This window comes from Phalacrocorax aristotelis, chromosome 5 (genome assembly GCF_949628215.1).
Source record: "Phalacrocorax aristotelis chromosome 5, bGulAri2.1, whole genome shotgun sequence".
Taxonomy (NCBI): Eukaryota; Metazoa; Chordata; class Aves; order Suliformes; family Phalacrocoracidae; genus Phalacrocorax; species Phalacrocorax aristotelis.
In genome coordinates, this window is record NC_134280.1 from 58,320,614 (window position 1) to 58,339,020 (window position 18,407).

The 18,407-nt window shown below is 41.0% G+C and overlaps 1 protein-coding gene across 6 annotated transcripts in view; it reads right to left on the reverse strand.

Moving 5' to 3' along the window:
- DENND2B (DENN domain containing 2B) overlaps window positions 1–18,407 on the reverse strand; it is a 185,394-nt gene that overhangs the window by 128,481 nt on the left and 38,506 nt on the right. For 4 of the 6 annotated variants that reach the window (XM_075094768.1, XM_075094765.1, XM_075094761.1 and 1 more), the window contains one exon: window positions 12,431–12,519. The gene's annotated coding sequence lies outside the window, so the exon portion shown is untranslated. Of the gene's footprint in view, window positions 1–11,769; window positions 11,915–12,430; window positions 12,520–18,407 lie in introns of those variants that run through there. The other 2 variants (XM_075094763.1, XM_075094769.1) reach the window with 2 other exon arrangements.

Sequence of the window (18,407 nt, forward strand, 5' to 3'; positions counted from 1 at the left end):
CATGGGGAAAGAGAAAATCTCTCTCTGTTGGTCTACTTAAGATCCCTCTTAATTTGTATGATGCAGACAATTCCCCCTTACCCTTTTGCTTTCTTTACTTTGTTTTTCCCCCCATCTCTTACTGTTTTCTTCTTACTGCTCTTCAGTTTCACAACTGTGAAGGAATGCTGCTCAAAGCCCACGACTCCCAAATGGATCCACTTTGCCTTTGCTGAGCCAGCTTCTGCACAGCTTAGAAGGGTAACTTGGTTTCAATTTTTTTTTTTCCGTCTGAAACCCAAACTGTTTACATTTCTCACTGTAGTGAAATGGCTATGCAGTTGCAGACCTGAAAATAAACTTCTCTATCTAAAAGAAGTCAATACAATTTCTGTTTGACCATGACTTTAGAAATAGTTTGAAGATACAGTATTTTAGCCCACAGGAGAACACAGAGTATGCATACAGAAACACCTTGCAAAGGTGCTTACAGGATTCAAGTTCTGCTTTCAGAGTGCTCGGGAGTTCAGCATTTCTGGAAGTCAGTGGAACTTCAGGGCTTTTGAGAACATTGTCTTCAGATCCAAAAGCACAGTTAGAGGAGATGTCCAAGTATCTGACTGTTTAGTGAATTGCCACATGCATCAACAAACCAAAGTAATTTTTATTTCAATGGAACTTCAAACTGTTTCTTACAATTTTAAAATTTCTTTGTGCAATTGAGTGCTCAAATACCTCAGGAAACCGATCCTGTGTGTCTTTAGAGGGCACTTGTGAATTTGAAGAATGATTTTTGCCTCCAAACTGGGTCACCAAATTTAGGCTCTTCTCTGGCTGCTGCAGAATATGTTACTACAGAGACTAAGAGATCTAGCATTACAATAGCCTGAATATTAATTCTCCATCTTATTCTTTGTGAGTCCCACCATTTTTTGTTTTGGCTGCTACTACATCAACACAAAGAAAACCTGTCTCAGAATAATGACAAGTGTTTCCTCCCTGTATGACTATGCACAAAAGAAACAATAGTGAATTGTATAATATAAATTTACAACAAGTTCATAACTATCTGTTCATTTTAGTCATTAAGATCATAACTCCAGGCAACAGTGATCCCTCAATTCCAAGGACTCAGTCACTTATATGTGAATACTGCTTGGGCTTCAAATTCCTTTTTCTGGGGGAAGATTTTAAAGGCAGAATAAAAATTCCAAACTTGGATACAGATAGCTATGAGACGAAGCACTTTTTCACAGTTCTAAGAAGCTGTTTTTCCACTTCCCCGCCTGCACTGCCTGCAGGAATGTGCTGGCTACAGAAACACAACAGAAATGCAAACTTCCCATTGAGACACACGATAGAGAGATTTTCTAAGTACGGCACTTTTAGCCACAGATTTGTGATGGGACTGGGAGAAAGTAATGAGCAAATGTATATGCATTGACTCATTCTCCCTTTTAGCCAAAAGATAGTTAATGGCTCTTCAAAATCAAAACGTGTGCACCTTTCAGAGAGCTACAGCTAGAAAAAGGCAGTATTGTACTCAATTGAACAGTGATGCTTATCAGGCCTGACTTTCATTAACCCAGTTATTACTACACCCACTACCTCAAACTTAGCCACAGATTTGGACCTGGCATACTGAACATTATACAAGCAAAAAAAACGTTAGTCCCACTTAGGCAGTTTCTCTTCAAATATTATAGCAACCTAAATTTGTTATAATGTTTTCATGCACCATTGTTGCATCTCAGAAAGGTACAATGGAAGAGTTAACTTGCTGGGACTGATTGTTACTAGAAGAGGAAGAAAACTTTGCAGTAAACTTAATGAATCAACTAACGCTCCATTTTGTTGTAGTTTTGGAAAAGAATATACAATATGATTGGTAATGCTGCATACCACTGCCACCAGCCCTTCAGCTCACAGCAAAGGTTCCCCTTGCAAGGCTCCCTGTGGCTGGGTCTGTCCTTGCTCTGGTGACTGGCTCTCCCCTGAAGTCTGACTGAAGTTCTGGAAACAATCATGTTGGTGTCAGCCAGGCTACCCAAAATTCACACAGTACAAAATTGTTGTCAACTCCTTTTGATCAGCTGTCCTCAAACAATGCCTCTTCTACTTTCAATGCCACAGACACAATAGAATCTCAAATTTTGCAGAGAAATACTTCATTTGTTAAGCATCTCCTTCCCCATCTTAGTCTTTTCTCTTTCTCAAAATATCTGCTTTTGCTTAAAAATGTAAAACAAAAGGTATTCCCTCACAAAATAGCCAGCTATGCTGAGGTACATGGCATTCTTTGAACAAGCAAGTTTCCATCCCTTGTCTTTCATTCTCCTACTGACTATGCTTGATCAGTCGTAAAGATGATCTGTTCCCTCTCTCTGCCAATGCTTCTGTGGAGATTAGGAGAGTAGACTTTTGCTATTAGTACACAACAAATTTTGTCTTTCTAAGGTATATCCTGATTTCTTTTTATTCAAGCTTCTCCCTCTGCACCTAGCAGACACAAGCTATAAAACACGATTCATGTTTCACTTGGCAGCTTTGCCTAAAATTTCCAACAATGCTTGAAAAAGCATTGACTTAATTTATAGCAGCAACTGCATAAATAATAATAAATATAATAATAAAATAAAAAATAATTGGATTTGTTACTCATTGTTTTAAAATAAATACATTCTCCTATATGTGCTTCAGTCAGAGTCATTACCTTAGAGTTTGGAATGACACAACTGTGATGCTATAAACAACAGTGCCCTAGTGAGCAGCTGAAGCAACATCTCAGACATAATACTGGAAATCTCAGGCCAGGGAGTTACTCAGTATCCCCTGTGCACAGGCTTGCTGCAGTCAGATGAGATGGTCAGTCCCAGCACATAGTCTTGAACTTAGTAGGTTTGCCTTTACTCTATTGGAAACCTCTCCTGGGCAGTAAGAATCTCCCAAACAAAAGTTCCACCTGGTTTGGAGATAAAATGTTCCTGGTCAGAGTTTTACTCTCTGGAGTCTGCTAATACAGACAGCTGAGGTGAGCAGTAATTCATACATGCATATGTTACAGGCACACACACAGAGCTATCAGCTAAACTGCACAAGAGTGGTGTGTAGCACCAGGATTCAACCTCATGACCTTCGGATACAGGGCCCCAGGGACTATCACTTCAGTTAAAAAAAAAACTCCCTTACCTGCCAATATTAGCAAAGCTGCATCCTGTTTGCAGTTGCCTGCAGAGATGGACTGAATGCTTGTAAGCAGATCTGATTCTATTCAGGAACAGGCAATCATACCTCACAAAGATCTGCAGCCCTCCTCATTTTCTTATTTATATCATATTATCTCATTTATTCAAGTAGTATTTCCCTTCTTTTACCTTCCCTGCATAATAGGGGCAAATACTTATATTACAGGTCCTGCTAGATTTCAAGATTGATATATTCGTGATAGAAGGAGATCTCTGCATGACTATAATTTTATCCTTTTTTTCCTCATTTTATGTATGAGTATGATTTGGCATACAACATATTAATAGATAACCTCAGATAACAAATAGTTGCAGATTGCTTCATCTTGTAGTATTCAATGAGGAATTTCAAAGGGAGATATTCGTGGAATACAAATAAAATGCTCCTGCTTTTTTTTAAAAAAAAAAAAAAAAAACAAACCAGCTGCAACAGAACAAGCCTGACTGCTTACCCCACAGGCCTAACCCTGGCCAACATACCTATCTGAATCTCCATAACCCTTCTGCAAAAAAACCTAGTTTGATTCAAGGGTGCCCAAGCCTGCCCTGTTATAATCAGAACACTGGTGCTTCTGCTCTGTTCCACAAAACTTCAGTCTGACCTTTAGAGTTTCCTTGGTCACTGAAACAATGAATAAAACTTCTTAACAAATGGAAAAGGGTATTAATTCATCACTGGTCCAGCCCCATACAGGAGGTGTTGCAAATTACAGAGGAATGCAACTAGTCCTAGCTGGCTGGTTCACATACAAAAAGCAGAATTGGTCAGTAACAAAGAGCAGGGAGAATAATTTTCTCTTCTTATCCATATGCTTTCCTGACTAGGGCCAGCAGGGGATTTGCTGGGGGATTTGCTAACAAAATGCAGCTTTGTCACATTCATCAAACCTGAGACTGTCCTGGAAACATAACTGATGTGACAACCATTAATGAGCCAGTGTCACAAGGGCAACCTATCCAAGCCAACAGATTTGCTGCCCCTGTTCAGTAGTGGGCAGCAGTGAAACAGCCTAGCAGGCTCTCAACATCACCCCCACGCCACAAGAGTCCTGAACTGTTTTGTTTTGGGAACACCATATGTCCATGTTACCAAAAAAATATTTTACAGGATTCCCAGTCTGCAGTGATGGGTTGGTTCATTTGCTTTTAAGTCAGATTGTAAGCAAACATTGAAATGATAAGTGTTTTGCTGAGCCAGAAGTCTGGGGTTTGACTTTCTTCATCTTCTGCCCACCCTGCAGGAAGCCAACCACTCATCCAGAAGAATAATTACCTTTTAACAAAGTTTTCTTTCCTCTTTCACGGCTAACCAGCTGGCTCGTTTCTCAGTCTTCCTCCAACCCATTCCTAGCATCTCCCTTTTCTACCCAGACTCAGGAGTAGCTGACTGTTTCCCCACTACAAGCAACAAATTTCTCCTTTTCTCATGACAAATCATGTTTTAATAGAAAACATTTCAACACTCCCATAAGACAGCATGTCGTTTGACACCAGTACAGGCAGCAAGAACCCATTCTTCTCAGAAACTGTGGTGGTTCACTTTGGAGTCTGTCCTGTCATGGTGTCCCCAAGGGGCACATGATGCTAGATCTCAGAACACAGTAAGCCCATGTGCACTGCTGCCAAAAATGACATTACACACCTGATACAACTCAGCAAGAGGCTGATGCACAAGACAGCGTCACCTAATGAAGCCTGGTTTTCCACATGGAAATTTTTTTCAGGTGGAAAAAGAGGAGTGTGGCCATTTGTTCAGGATTTCAGGACATCACACAGCCTAGCCAGAGCAGCCATTGACTGACACATGAAATGTCTGGGTAAATGGCCACTTTGCAATCAGTCTGCCATATCTAGAACATGAACTGCATAGATTTTCCAGAAAAATTATGGCAATCTTCATCATAAGTCCACTGGCTTCATCTTCCCCTACCTGAAGATCTGGCTGTATTTTTAGAATAGGTAGGTACACCCACATTATCAGAGCCATCAGTGCCACAGGCACAGGAACTACACTGGGATCTGCTGAAAAGATGCTGCAGTTGACAACCTCAGGCTGCCCCTTGGACCCCCATTCTTCCAGACAGTCATAAATCTCCAGGAAGCATTCTGTGCTATTGTAGTATACGGCACTGAGTCATGTTTACATTTGTTTTCTACTGTCCGTGCATGTCAGCCAGTAGTAAATAAAACACAGCAGGGACCTTAGCTCTTGATGTGTCTCAGCAGAAAACTGGATAATGACTCCGCAGGAAAGGAAAGCAGATCTTAATGCAAATGCCAAATTCAACAGTATATTATGCTATCCACTGAGCCTGGCACAGAAGAGGTTATAACCTGCTGATGGGGTCCCCTGTACAACCAGCTTGTCTAGCAGCCCCCTTGCTACACACAAAGACCTCTAAACATGAGGACATGAAGTAAACGTTTCTAAATGCAATAAGGTTCGACCTCTGCCTGCACCCAACCTTTACATAAAACAAGTCTCATTTCAAGGGAAACTGCTGCTGAAAAAAGAACCTGGGCTCAATTGCTGAATAGAAAGTGAAAAAGCCTCACTCTCCTTGCTACCCTTTCTCCTGTCTCCTTGGTCCCTCAAAGAGGAGGAGGGCAGATGCAGCACACGGTGACAGGCAGGGTCTGAAGGACCTCAGATCTGCATGTGTTTTGGGACCACCTCCTTTGTGCCTTGGCAGCAGCTCTGGCCTGGCTCAAGGGAATCGTTCCTGTCCAGCTGATCACCCCATCACCGTCAAGGACACAATCTTTCTGCACTGAAAAACATGCAGTCTCCCCCCAGCCCATGGTGACGGGGGAGCAGTTTAGCTTTCTTACCTTGTGCCACTCTTTGCTCTCGCCTTTTGTGAGAGCATCCCAAGTAGGGGCACAGGGAAGAGTCCTGTGACATTACAGCATCATGCCAGAGGCTCATTGCTGTAGGAGAGGGAAGACCTAAATGGATCATCTTATGCAGCTCCAGGGACAGGACTGGCTGTACTTCTCCACCAAAGCCTCAGATCAGGGGAAGAGAGCTGAGCTTCAGCTGCCCAGGCAGGAGCAGGGTCTTGCTTACAGGTGGCATACAAGGGCAGTGCTTTCCACAGGAAATGAAAGAGGTGGCCAGAGAGCCATCTGTGCGTGTCCCAGGGTGATACTACTCAGTACGTGTTGCAGTACTGCAACCTAACGTAATGTACTGCTGCTAATAAAACAGCACTGAAAAAACAATGTTTGCCCTTAGGTCTTCATACGGTTCCCAAAAGCCAATCTGCTGCCCTGAGCATGAATATAGCAGGGTCAGTGCAATGGTGAAACCCAGACTGATGCACAGCAGAGCAGGTCTAATCCAGAGCATCAGCTGATTACACAAGGCATATCCAGTGTCCAAAAGTGGGGGTTTTTCACTCTTCCCTCTGAAAGCAACTTGACTCTTCTCCAAAAACTAACACCAGAATGAGTGACTTGAAATTATTTTTTAGGCAGGTTTCCGAAGACTGAGTTGCGCTATGCCCCCTTCCTGCAACAACATGCCAGGAAATCCCTGGGGAGCTCTCCCAGGAACTGCTAAGGGATGAATGCAACAAGCTGAGCTGTTCAGCTTCTCACCTCCCCCAGCACGGGTTTGAACATGTTGACAGCAGAGTGGTATGAAGATGGTTTTGCTCCCTACAAATCTTTTGATAAACAGGATTGTGCTCTACAACAGAGATTTTTCTTTGTAACTTTTAGTCAATACTTTCTTGGCTTGCCACTCTTGACAACTCAGTCTCAAAACAGATCTCTCTGGGATACGCTGTTCAAAATAATCAGCTGTCAGCTATTCTCCTTTTAAAACTAATAATAGAAGGTCTGCATGAGCCTGTGAGAGACTGAAACATGGGAATGCGAATTGTGCAGCTGCAAATGTTTCCATACTGCTGCAGCTCTCAAATTGCTTTTTGCTCTCTACCAGGGAAACATGAAATAACATTGCAGGGAGCAGGTTTTGTACTGTCAAAATTCTCCAACTGTCTTCAGTTTTTCCATGATGTGGTAAATGCTTAGTGATGCCTTTTAACTTTCAAGCACACTTTAAAGAGGGGAGGGATGTTCTGGTCAAAACCAACAGGCTCAGGTAGACCAGGAGCATGGGATAATTTGATGGCTTGTATCCTTTGGATGCCAGCTGCACAAGGGAAGCCAAATTGTGCTCTTGCCATTAGCGGAAGTTTTAGCCTCTGATTCATCTTCTTGTCATCAAACTGCATCAGGATGGGGAAAAAAAGGTTCAAGGGGGGAGCACTGCCTTTGACAGGATGGGGAAATGGGACTCCTTTGAACAGCCCCTTGTATACAGCATTTTGGCTCCAAGAGGGCAGGGAGGATTAATGCTACATGAGGCTTGAACTAAGAATAAGAGCTAGTACTGGAGGAAAGCCAACTGTGCAACACTCCTCTAACTGCTTAGGGAACTCTGTTGTTGTCACGTGAAACTGAGAAACAACTGGGAGGGTCTGTTCAAAAAGTGCTCAGAGTAGAAGCACATTTGCAAAGCCTGATGAAGGAACAAAAGCGAGCAGCACCTGCCTCTTCCAGGTCTGTCTGCAGCTAGTGCTGTCAGGGAACTTTGTCCCTACCAGCAGTAGGTTCATTGTCAGCCTGAAAAATATTTTTAAAGCCTTTCAGGCTTTTAAGAGAAATAAGAAGTTTAAATCCCAGACCGGAAGCCTTAATTATAACAGATTTGTGTGAAAGTTGCCAGATCTCTCCCTGCTCTGTGATCAGGGTTGTGCCAAGAGTCTGCTTTATGTCACACTCGCAACTGTGTTAAGTTCAGCAAAGTAACTGGGTCAAAGATGCAAAAGGAGAACAGAGATCACTGATTAGCACTAATGAAAGCCTGCACTGCAGAGCAGAGTGACAGTGCAATCATTTCAAGGTTCTTGCTGTAATTACAAGGTAGCCACACTCATATTCAGTGTGAGCTGTTCAGAACAAATCCTTTTGCGCATCACATTTTACACCTTAGAAAGTCACTCAAGAGTCACCATGACCAGAAAAGAGTACATGAGAATAAACAACTGTGAGAAATAGTTGTTCATACTGCTGGAATTGAAATTAACTAACAGGAAATGAGGAAAGATTTGAGCATCCTCATAAGCAGCTCTTCTAAATATACAGCACTGTTGTTTTCAATCAATGAATTCCACCTATTGTGAACATAAGGTTATAGATAGAGAATACTGATCTCATGTTCAAGAATTTAATGGTGCATCTGTCCACAACTGTAACACCAAGTGTTCTGAAGATCACTCGACCTTCAAATAAAACAGCAGAAATGAAGACAGCAACAGTGTTTTTCCAGAGTCTTACAGACTTTCCATAAGAAGAAAAATTGAAGGGACTAGAGTTATTTAGAGAAGGGAGAAAGAGCAAAAACAAGTATAGAATGATACAGACGAATTCAGTCCAAGGCTTATAGGTAGCCTCACCTCATTCGCAAGCAAAGCAGTGTATTTCCAAGTAATAAAGACAAATATGTCAACTTAGCAATTAACCTGGAACCCACTGCAACAGACAATAGGGAAACATATGCTGTCAACCTATGGATAGAGGGAGTACAAGCAGTTACACAAAAGATTATCTTATGCAAGATAAAACAAGCAATTAGAACATTATAACTCAATATTAAAATTACTTATTAGATAATAAAAAGAGAACAAAAAATAGATTTCTACCATGTCCTTCCATTTTCCTTCTAAGTGCAATGAGGCAGGACACAACTAATCCTATCAAAAAAACCCACATTAAGTTATCTGGAAATCTCAAAAGCCACTGACTATCCACAGGCAGAACGTGGGCATAGAGCCATTAGCAAAAACGTGGTGGACACATGGGACCAATGAGGAGATTTATGTTGAGACAACAATATAAAGCAACTCACTTCAAGATACAAAAATCAATGCACTTAAAGTGACAACTACAGCAGGCAAACACTGGGCTAAGGACCATAGAGTACCTATCCACAAAAGCACACAGCCACTATGCCTGCACAGACTGCTGCAAGAACTCTACATGTGTTATTGGGTATAGCAGCAGCCCTCTTGAGTTGCTTACTCCCTTAACAGATATAAAAAATATTGTGTGCCAATGCCTATGTGCTGATAGTTACGTTTATGCCTAACCATAGTAGGTCAACTATAAGGTATCTTATTATAAGTGTAGTTTTAAATATATTATTATTTATTTATTTCCTACTGGTAAGGAATACACAGTATATAACATATGCAAACTTCATTTGGAACCATTCAGAATGCTAGGACATATGGAAATTATATTAAAGGACTATGGGCATGATGGCTTGTATCACTTTTCAAAGTAACATTTAAATACTACAACACAGATCATTAAGGGAAATGCCACTCAGCCAGAAACACTGGAAGAGAACTCACCAGGCTTCCCACTGCATCACACCGCACAACAGATAAATGCCAAAAAGCAACTGTTGCCTTTGGAGTGCCCAATTTGCAACACCTTGCAGAGATCTCTCAGGAGTCTCAAGCTGACCATCTGTAAAATGTAAGCACTTAAATGCAGTGATTCTGATTCTGAAAATCATGATCTTTTTCTGTCTCAGAAGTTTCAGGGAATAATAGCATTTATCCAAGTTTAAGGCTCTTTTGTGGGGAAATCATCAGAGTGTTCCTTCTTAAGGAGGGGAATGGTTTGAATTAACAGACCAGCTCCACAGATATTTCACTCCTAATCAATCAAGAATGGCACAAGGATTTCTTACTAAACTGCTCCCCAACCATCAAATGGATGAAAAGTTGTTATTTTTTCCAATCACTTAACCAGGTTATTAATTGATATTCACTAATGGCAGTATTTTATTTATAGAATCAGGCTGGTCAAATCTGGTAGGCAAGATGGGGACACAAAGTGTTAGACTGCTGATCAGCCCTCAGTTCACAGATGTCAGTTGTCAGTTTTGTATGCATGTTGTAGAAAGATTGCCTGCTCCAGGACAGCCTGCTTCTCCCTCAAGAATGCTCTACTGGCAGATAACAGCAACAACAGTGTTTTCCCCCTAAAGTCTTCCTCAAACTCCTCCCTGAAACACAGCTGATACTGCTCTTTAATCAAGGAACAATTTGCACACACAGATATATACACATGCACGCACACACATGTACACACACAGTCATATACAACGGCCATTTTTGAGAAGGGGAGGTGGGGTAAAAGGATTCGATTTCCATTCACTGCACTTGCCCCCTCCAGGACAATTTTAGGAGAAAGTAGAAAAAAGCATCACCATTATCTCCAGCGTGTGCTAGCAGCCACTCAGCAGAGCCTGGCATTGTTTGGAGGAACACAAAAGACCGTCTGTTTGGAAAGTTCAAGAAAGAAAGCAGAGAGCCTGGTCCTACAGTCAAAAGACTGAAACAGAGGCTGAGAAGTTCTCAGGCAGAGGCTGATCCAAAGCCTTTTGAAGCTGACGGGAAAAATCCCATGAACTCCGGCACACTTTGGATCATGCCTGAAATGCACAGAAGGGAGCAAAGCAGCATAAAAGTAGAAATGAGCATCTGCTAGAGGGGAGTTTAAACAGAGTAGAGGTGACCTAATCTTTTCATCATGGTTCTCGGTACAGTGTATTTTTGTGATGTTCAAGCAAGTAGGATTATATCAATTTTCTAAGTCTTTTCGTTAGGACATAGCAGTTGCACATTAATCATTAGGTATTTTTCCGCTTAAAATGCTATGCACGCTACCCTATTGTTGAGTGTTGAATACAGCATTTAGCAACTGTCTTTGAGGAAAGGGAGGAAAAAGACCTTTTCAAATTGGTGAAATTATTAGTGTTCCGCTGTCTTCCCCCACTACCCTCTTCCAAAAAGGCTGGTTTAAAGCTATGAAAAAGACAGCCCAGGACTGAAAACCTTATTAAAAACAATGCTGCCAGAATCATCTCTTCATAAGCACCAGTTTGAGACAGAGCCCAGCCCAGAAGCAGCTCTTTAGCGGCACATTCTCCAACAATTGCTAAAGGATCCCAAGTCCGTGGAGGTTCCAAATCCTCTGCTTAATTACAGTGCAATTAATTTTTCTCATTAAAGATTAATATATGAGCATCCAAAAAGAAAGACGTATCTTCTAAACTCCATAACACTTCCATAATTATTTTCTTGCATGTAGGAGTAATTGTTCCAGTGATTTTAAAGTTCAGTACTGTCTAGGTCCTAAATGACATTTCTGGAAATCAATTTGTTCGAAACTCTTTTTTTTTTTTTTTTTCTAAACATTTCTTGCAGCCTTTGCACAAGATTCAACAAAGAGCCAAAGTATCTTTTTTTTTTTTTTTTTTTCTCCTTAAAAAATGCAGGATGTTTCCTCTTTCCCTGGCTAATAGAATCCAACTGTTGCTGCATGACATCATTCCCCAGCACTAGGGAATCCAAGCTTGCTCAGACACTCGGCTGGGAGTAAACACGACAGGGGAAAAAAAAAAAAAAACCAACTTTAAAATGGGAGGAAATAACATTAAAAAGGCAATTTTTGTTACCTGAAATTTGGAGCATTTCCCTTTCCACTCCATTCTCAGATTTGTATTTCCCAGACAAAACTGTATTATCTGACGCAACCAGAAAACCAGTCGTTTAGCGTCTAATACCTGCTGTGCTTCCCACAACTCCTTCATATGACCTTTCGCAGCACTGATTCCAGCTAAAATGATTGCAGAGAACACAGACTGGCCGGGCCAGTTGTCATGGAGATATCTCTCTCTTTTCATACGCGCGCGCACATACACACACATACAGATTTAAACAATTCTGGGAGGCATCCACAAAACAGCATGCCTTTTCATCAGCTAAGTTTTTGAAGCATTCCACCCCTCCTCCAAGCCCTCCCTAGAGTCAGCCCAGGAAGCTGAGCTTTCCTGAGCTGAGCTTTGGTCACGAATCGATTGTTGAAATTAGAGATATTGCCTTTTAAAAAACGAAACCCACCACAGAACTCATACTTTATTTTCCCCCCAGGAAGGAAGAGAGAGATCTTTGCTTGCCAAAGCTTTGAACTAGAAGTAAATCTATTGCATTCAAACCTGCAGGCTATTTGTCTTTGCCCAATTTCTTATGAATTTGATATCTGAAAGCACTACATCTTTGTTGAAATACAGTCATGCAGATTACAAGAAATGCTGCTGCCATGCCCTTACTCCTTACCTTGCCGTTGTCCCAGTACCCAGCCAGTGACTTAATTAGCACAGGTATTCATCATGGTCATGCAGGACTTCCTGTATTCTTTCATGTTTCTGTAATTAAGAAGAAAAACATGCAGGTCAGGAACATGCAACTCAAACAAAAAAAAAAAAAGCCAAACAAGAAAAAACAGATACATTTGGAAGTTTTCTCGTACTGACCATAACTTTACACGCCTTGTACCAAAAACTCACTATCTCCCAGTTAAAGTAGAAATCCATTTCAATGACATTTGCGAATACAAGAACTGATTAATATACCATATTCACTGGCACCATGGTTGCAAAACAAAACATTCCCAACATAAATAAAGACACACAACATTTTTTCCTTGACAAAAAAATTCTAAATTAATCCTCAGTAACGTCATATAGGAAAGCCTGGACTGATAAATCAAGAGAACAGAAAATACTTTTTAAAAAAAGAAAGAAAAAGAACATTTAGTAAGGAAATTCAGTAAAAAGTGTTTGGACTCAGAACAGCAGCACTGGTCCCAAAGTTTTTACACCTTGATAAATAGCTTGGAGACTTACTCTTCAGAGGATTTAACTGGAGTCAGTCATTCAAACCTTTAAAACTTCATAAAAGATACTAAAGGGACTGCACGACACTGCTTTCTGCAAAGAATTGTACAAGCAACAGTCCCTCTAGTGGGCGTAAAATGGCAAAGCTGACTATGCCATACTAAGTAGGAAATCAATTTTTTTCTCTATCAACCACTTCATTATGCTGTTATGATACTCCACCCCTGAATTAAAAACTTAAAATAGAATTAGCCTATGTGACCCTTTATATGTTATTTAGGGAGCTGAACACAAGAAAATGTGTATGTGCATTACATAATCAACACAGTTTATACACAAGGAGATATAAAAGAGTTCCAACATATTACTCTTCTGGTTGTGTTTGTAACATGATAGCAAAAGTGGGATTAATAAAAACCTAGACAGCGAGACGGCTGAGATGCCTTATGGGAACACCTGTCTCTCCATATAGCTATTAAAAAATATAAAATACTTTGGAGCATATTATTGACTGTACTTCTGAAAACTCTACATTTTGTGAATGACAGAGCTCCCAGCAGATTGTACACTTAAACCACCTCTCTTTCTATCAAAAACACTACCCAAAGGCATATACATGAGGCATATTTTACACTGCTACCAAAAACTGCATGCAGACTATTACCAGGTAGATGGATATAAAAAGATAGCTTCTTCAGCTGTCAATATTCCAGAAGATGCTGAAATGACATACATGAAATATTTTTTCTTTACATTAAAGCAGCACATGCTAGGCTTGCAAGGTCACACTAAGTTCCCTTAAGAATGCACCAGTAAAGCCCAGCAGAACCATAGGAGCCAAATGTAAAAAATTATGATGTGTTTGTCTTGAAAAGTTCCCTTTGGTGTATGACTGAGTTAAACTCATCGCAAGCTGCAAGTGGGCACAGTTTAAGCAGTGTAACTGGGGAAAGAGGGAGATGGGTAGCTCCTCCCAAGAAAGGAATGTTTTACCCTACATCACCCCAAAGGGAGTGCTCAAAGATATAGAAGTAATAAAAAAAAAAAAAAAACCTAGGAATTGATCAATGGACAGGTGAAATTGTTGACCAGTCTCAGATTTCCTATAGTCCCCATTACTGGTAGCATGGGGATATGTACCAACCATCTGCATCATGTCCCACTCCAGAGTTTATCATAAGGCTTTGTAGCACTTCATTAGGTGGCCACATCCGCATATATGGCACAGATCTCAGGGGAGCATGCAAGGTAGCATTTATAAACAACTGAAAATGCTCACTGCATTACATATACACTCAGTTACAGTTTAAAGTTTCAAACAAAACAAATGAAGTCGTTAAAATATATTATGCATGTGCTAACATATAGATAACAAGCACAGTAGTAAAACTATGGCCCAAGCTTTAGTCTTGAGCAGGTGACTACCAGAGAAGACTCCAGACAAATACATTTCTATTTTAAGCTTCACAAATACACTCCCAATCAATTCCTTGCCAAAAGGTAAAATATTTAGCTCAGATTGGCCTCAATGAACCAAGAACCATTCCCACCTTTTACTTTTTTCTCATTGGGCTTTTCTGTGAGCACATCAACACCTCAGAACAAGGGTTTAGTATCATAAACAGAGGACACAATGAACAGCTGATATCAGGTTATTAGAGTGTCATGGTTACACTGTGGTAAGAAAACTTTAGAATATGTATCCTCATCCCCTGCAGGAGACTGACAATCCATTACTCACACATGGCTGATGTTTAGTTTCTTATTTCCGATACATTTCCCATTTCTGACTGGCTGAACACACTCTTTCCTATGCTCTGTGGTCACAAGCGCAGGATGCAGAAGCCACGTGACACACGCAGGAGCAGACATGCACTGAGAAGGATGAGTGCACAGTGAGACAGTCCTCACCAGGGCACACCTGGCATCTCTGCCCTTGAGACTGGAAAGGGGAATATGAGCCACTCTCCCCACAAGCTGCATGGTCTAAGATTCTTTAAAGGAACACTTTCTAAATCAAGCAGCCACATCAGCAACAGGAGAGGAAACAAAAATGAGATTTGCTCCTAAACAACTCAGGAAATTTTATCACTTTCACTAGGTGAAAACACAACATCAACTCTGGGATATAAGAAGACAAAACCAGAGATGAGCTGCAGACTAAGCTGCCCACAACACCACCACAAACCTCTGGTAGGTGTAAATGGAGATTAATCACTGCACCAACTTCAGTAACATTTCAGCTTGCATTTTTAAAATAAAATGAAGTTCCATATAAAAATGATTTATTATCTTTCCCCCCTCCTCAAAATATTTTCTGCCCTTCAGCAGAGCTTCTGCCCCTTTCCCATAGAAGATGACTACCTTATTTCTCTTCCTCTCATGTTACCTCTACATCACAGTTACTGACCATCTTTCCAGTCACCTCAATGTCACTGGAAAGTACCTGTTTGAACATAGAGAAATTAAAGTCTCAACAGCAAAAAGCAAAGCTTAAGTACCCTGTCCCAGTATGTTTTTAACCCAATACCATGGAAAGGCAAGTGCCTGCAGCTCCTGCTGACTTCACTGGGAGAGGCAGAGAGCTAAGCAGCACTTCCTCATCACCAGGCAGTGACTTGCAGAGGTATGGAAATAAGGGAAAAGGCCCCAGCCAGCTCATAATGTAAAGCATGCACGCACTACAAAAACTGTGCTCTCTGCACTTTATTTAGAGGCCCAGCACTCAGTCCATTTGCATAGAGCATTCTGTCACTATCAGGTCAGTCAAGAACATGACAACCAGGACAGCAGCCACCATACTCTTTGGAGCAGTCCCATAACACCATTAGGCTCTCCTTTGCATTAACAGTCCACAGCACTGGCCTTTATTGTTAACACTCAACACAGTGGTGTAAAAGCACAGCAATAGAGCAAATGGCACAAGTTTAACACCTTTGACCCCAAAAGCATCATTCTACTGAAGTTAATAAAACTTCCACTGACTTCAGTGGCACATTAACTTCAATTTTGCCTCACTACATCACATTTTGCTAGGACTGTGGTATCATAGTAAATAGTACAAAAGTATATCATGGTCCTGCAAACAATAAAGCAAATTAGTTGACCCAACATATGAGTCCCCCAGTTGCAATGGGACTGCACAGGTGTAGGTCTAAGATCAGTCAGCTACAAACTTGTTTTCTTCCCCCGTTTCAGCATCAGATCCATTTCCCATAGTATTTCCACAACACTCTCTTCTAGCAGAATTAAAAATCCCCATGACCTCTTTAATAGCCCAATGAGGATCATGTTTGAAGCACTGTACTGATTTCACTAAACCAGAAGAAAAAAGTGTGTGTGTGTCTATATATATAGACACACACACACACACACTATATGTATATAGGAAATTACTAATCATAGCTATGGACTCTTTGAGATGCTGCCAATCTCTTTATGGCTCTATATCCCATTTCAGTTTGATCTCATTCTGCAAATGAAAGCCTGTCATACTTGGGTCTGACCCTGACATCTCAACTGGGTGCAAGAGAGCAATTTGCAAAAGTAGCTAAGTGATTCAGTGAAACTAAGAGGATATCTGTACCTGGGGGGTCATGACAAGAAGCTGACACACATTCGACTCCTGTGCAAATACTCAGTCAGAAATAAAGTGGCTTAATTTTGTGGCTGTTATTGTTTTAGGCCCTGATTCAGCAAAGCACTTAAACATTGACTTCAAAAGAACTTAAAAATATGCCAAATGTGCTACAATATTTTACCAAAGTGGTGCTTTAGTAATGTTGTATGTTTTAGAAAAAAGAGACAGAAAGAGTTTTTATTTGGCAATTAAAGCTTTAAGATGTTGTTTGGAGATGTAACCAGGATATGCTCCCTATGCTAAACGTACTAATGAGATTGAAAATCTGCAGAGCAATAAGCTGAATAATTCCTTAATAAAACAACTTTAAAGCTGAACAGTGTGGAATTAACTCGTGTATATTCCTGGTTTGAGAATTAGCCATACCTATGGTCTGATTCATGACAGGAGACACATATTACAGCTCAGCTCACCCTGCTAAGAAAGCAGTGCAAAGCCAAACAAGCCATACAAACTGGCTTTGGGCCCAGGGAGCCAATTCAGCCAGCCCTCAACATCCCAGTGCTGCAAACTGTGGGAGATGGCACCAGGCCAAGGCACAAGCCAAGCCATAGGGATAACCAAAAGTTGGGAACCTCATGTAAATAAGTCCTTCTACTCCTTAGCTCTCCAGAGCCAGTCCTGTCTGCAACCCATCCGCACCCCAGTCAACACCCTTCCTGCGTGTGGCTGTGCTGTATCCCAGGCATGCCTGAAAAGGAAAGACAAGAAGCAGTGGGACCAAAACTGATGGAGGGGGGAAACCCCCAAGGGGAGACTATTTGTTCTATCTGGACAAAACAAGAAAATTTTGGCCTTTATAGGTGTTAGCCTCTTCCTATACCTTTTTTTTACTGCATATATCCCCATCAAGCGTGGTGGATTTCTGTCCCAAGAAGGGGGGAAAATGAGACAAGCAGGCTTCTTCTGGGAACTAACCATATCAGGAAAGATGTCAATGAGTTGTTTGAAATTCCACAGGAATTCTGATTTGACCCTACGTGAATGTGAGATTATCTCAGTTTCTTTTAGTTCACTACTGTTTATTTTAAGTAGAAGCCAAAGGACAAGTTTCTGTTGCCACCATTCACAGTACACATCCTGCGACACAAGACACTATACATGGGACTAGAAGGCAATTTAAAAAACAGATCCCCACATGCCTGGAACTGCAATGCAAGCAGGACTCAAGAATATAACTCTGGGAGGACTAAATCTTGTGTGTATCTGAGCAAGTGCTGCAAAGCTTTGACTTAATGGTAACAGAGAGGCAGAATCCTTCTCAGAGCACGTAACTGATGGGAAGAGAGATCCTTTAAGCCAAATCCCCTCCTGAAGAGGCATTTTTCAAATTGTTAAGGTAGCCCTTCCTGTACTTGCATTCAGGTAGTGGGACAAAGACAAAGATGCTGTTGGGAACCATCTCTATTCTACAGAGCTAAACAAGGGAAGAGCATCTCTTAGCAAAACAATGCACCCAAGGACAGGTATATTCAATAATCAGTGCTGGTTTCTGAAGCAGAACATGGATAGCAGTTGGGGTTTTGCATTTTTCCACCTTTGCAAAAGAGCTCTAAATTTAAACTCAAACTGGAGAATAAGAGGGCCTAAGGCTGAGCAACCAATATATCACCTTGTTTACATGAGAAAAATCACAACCAATATCACTGTGCAGTCTTTGAACTTCTAAATAAATAAATAGATAAATAACTACAACATGTTTTGTGATTCCTTTTGATCATCAGCTATGAAAGTTCACAGGAAGTTTATGCAACCCCCTCTGACTGGATAGATTTTA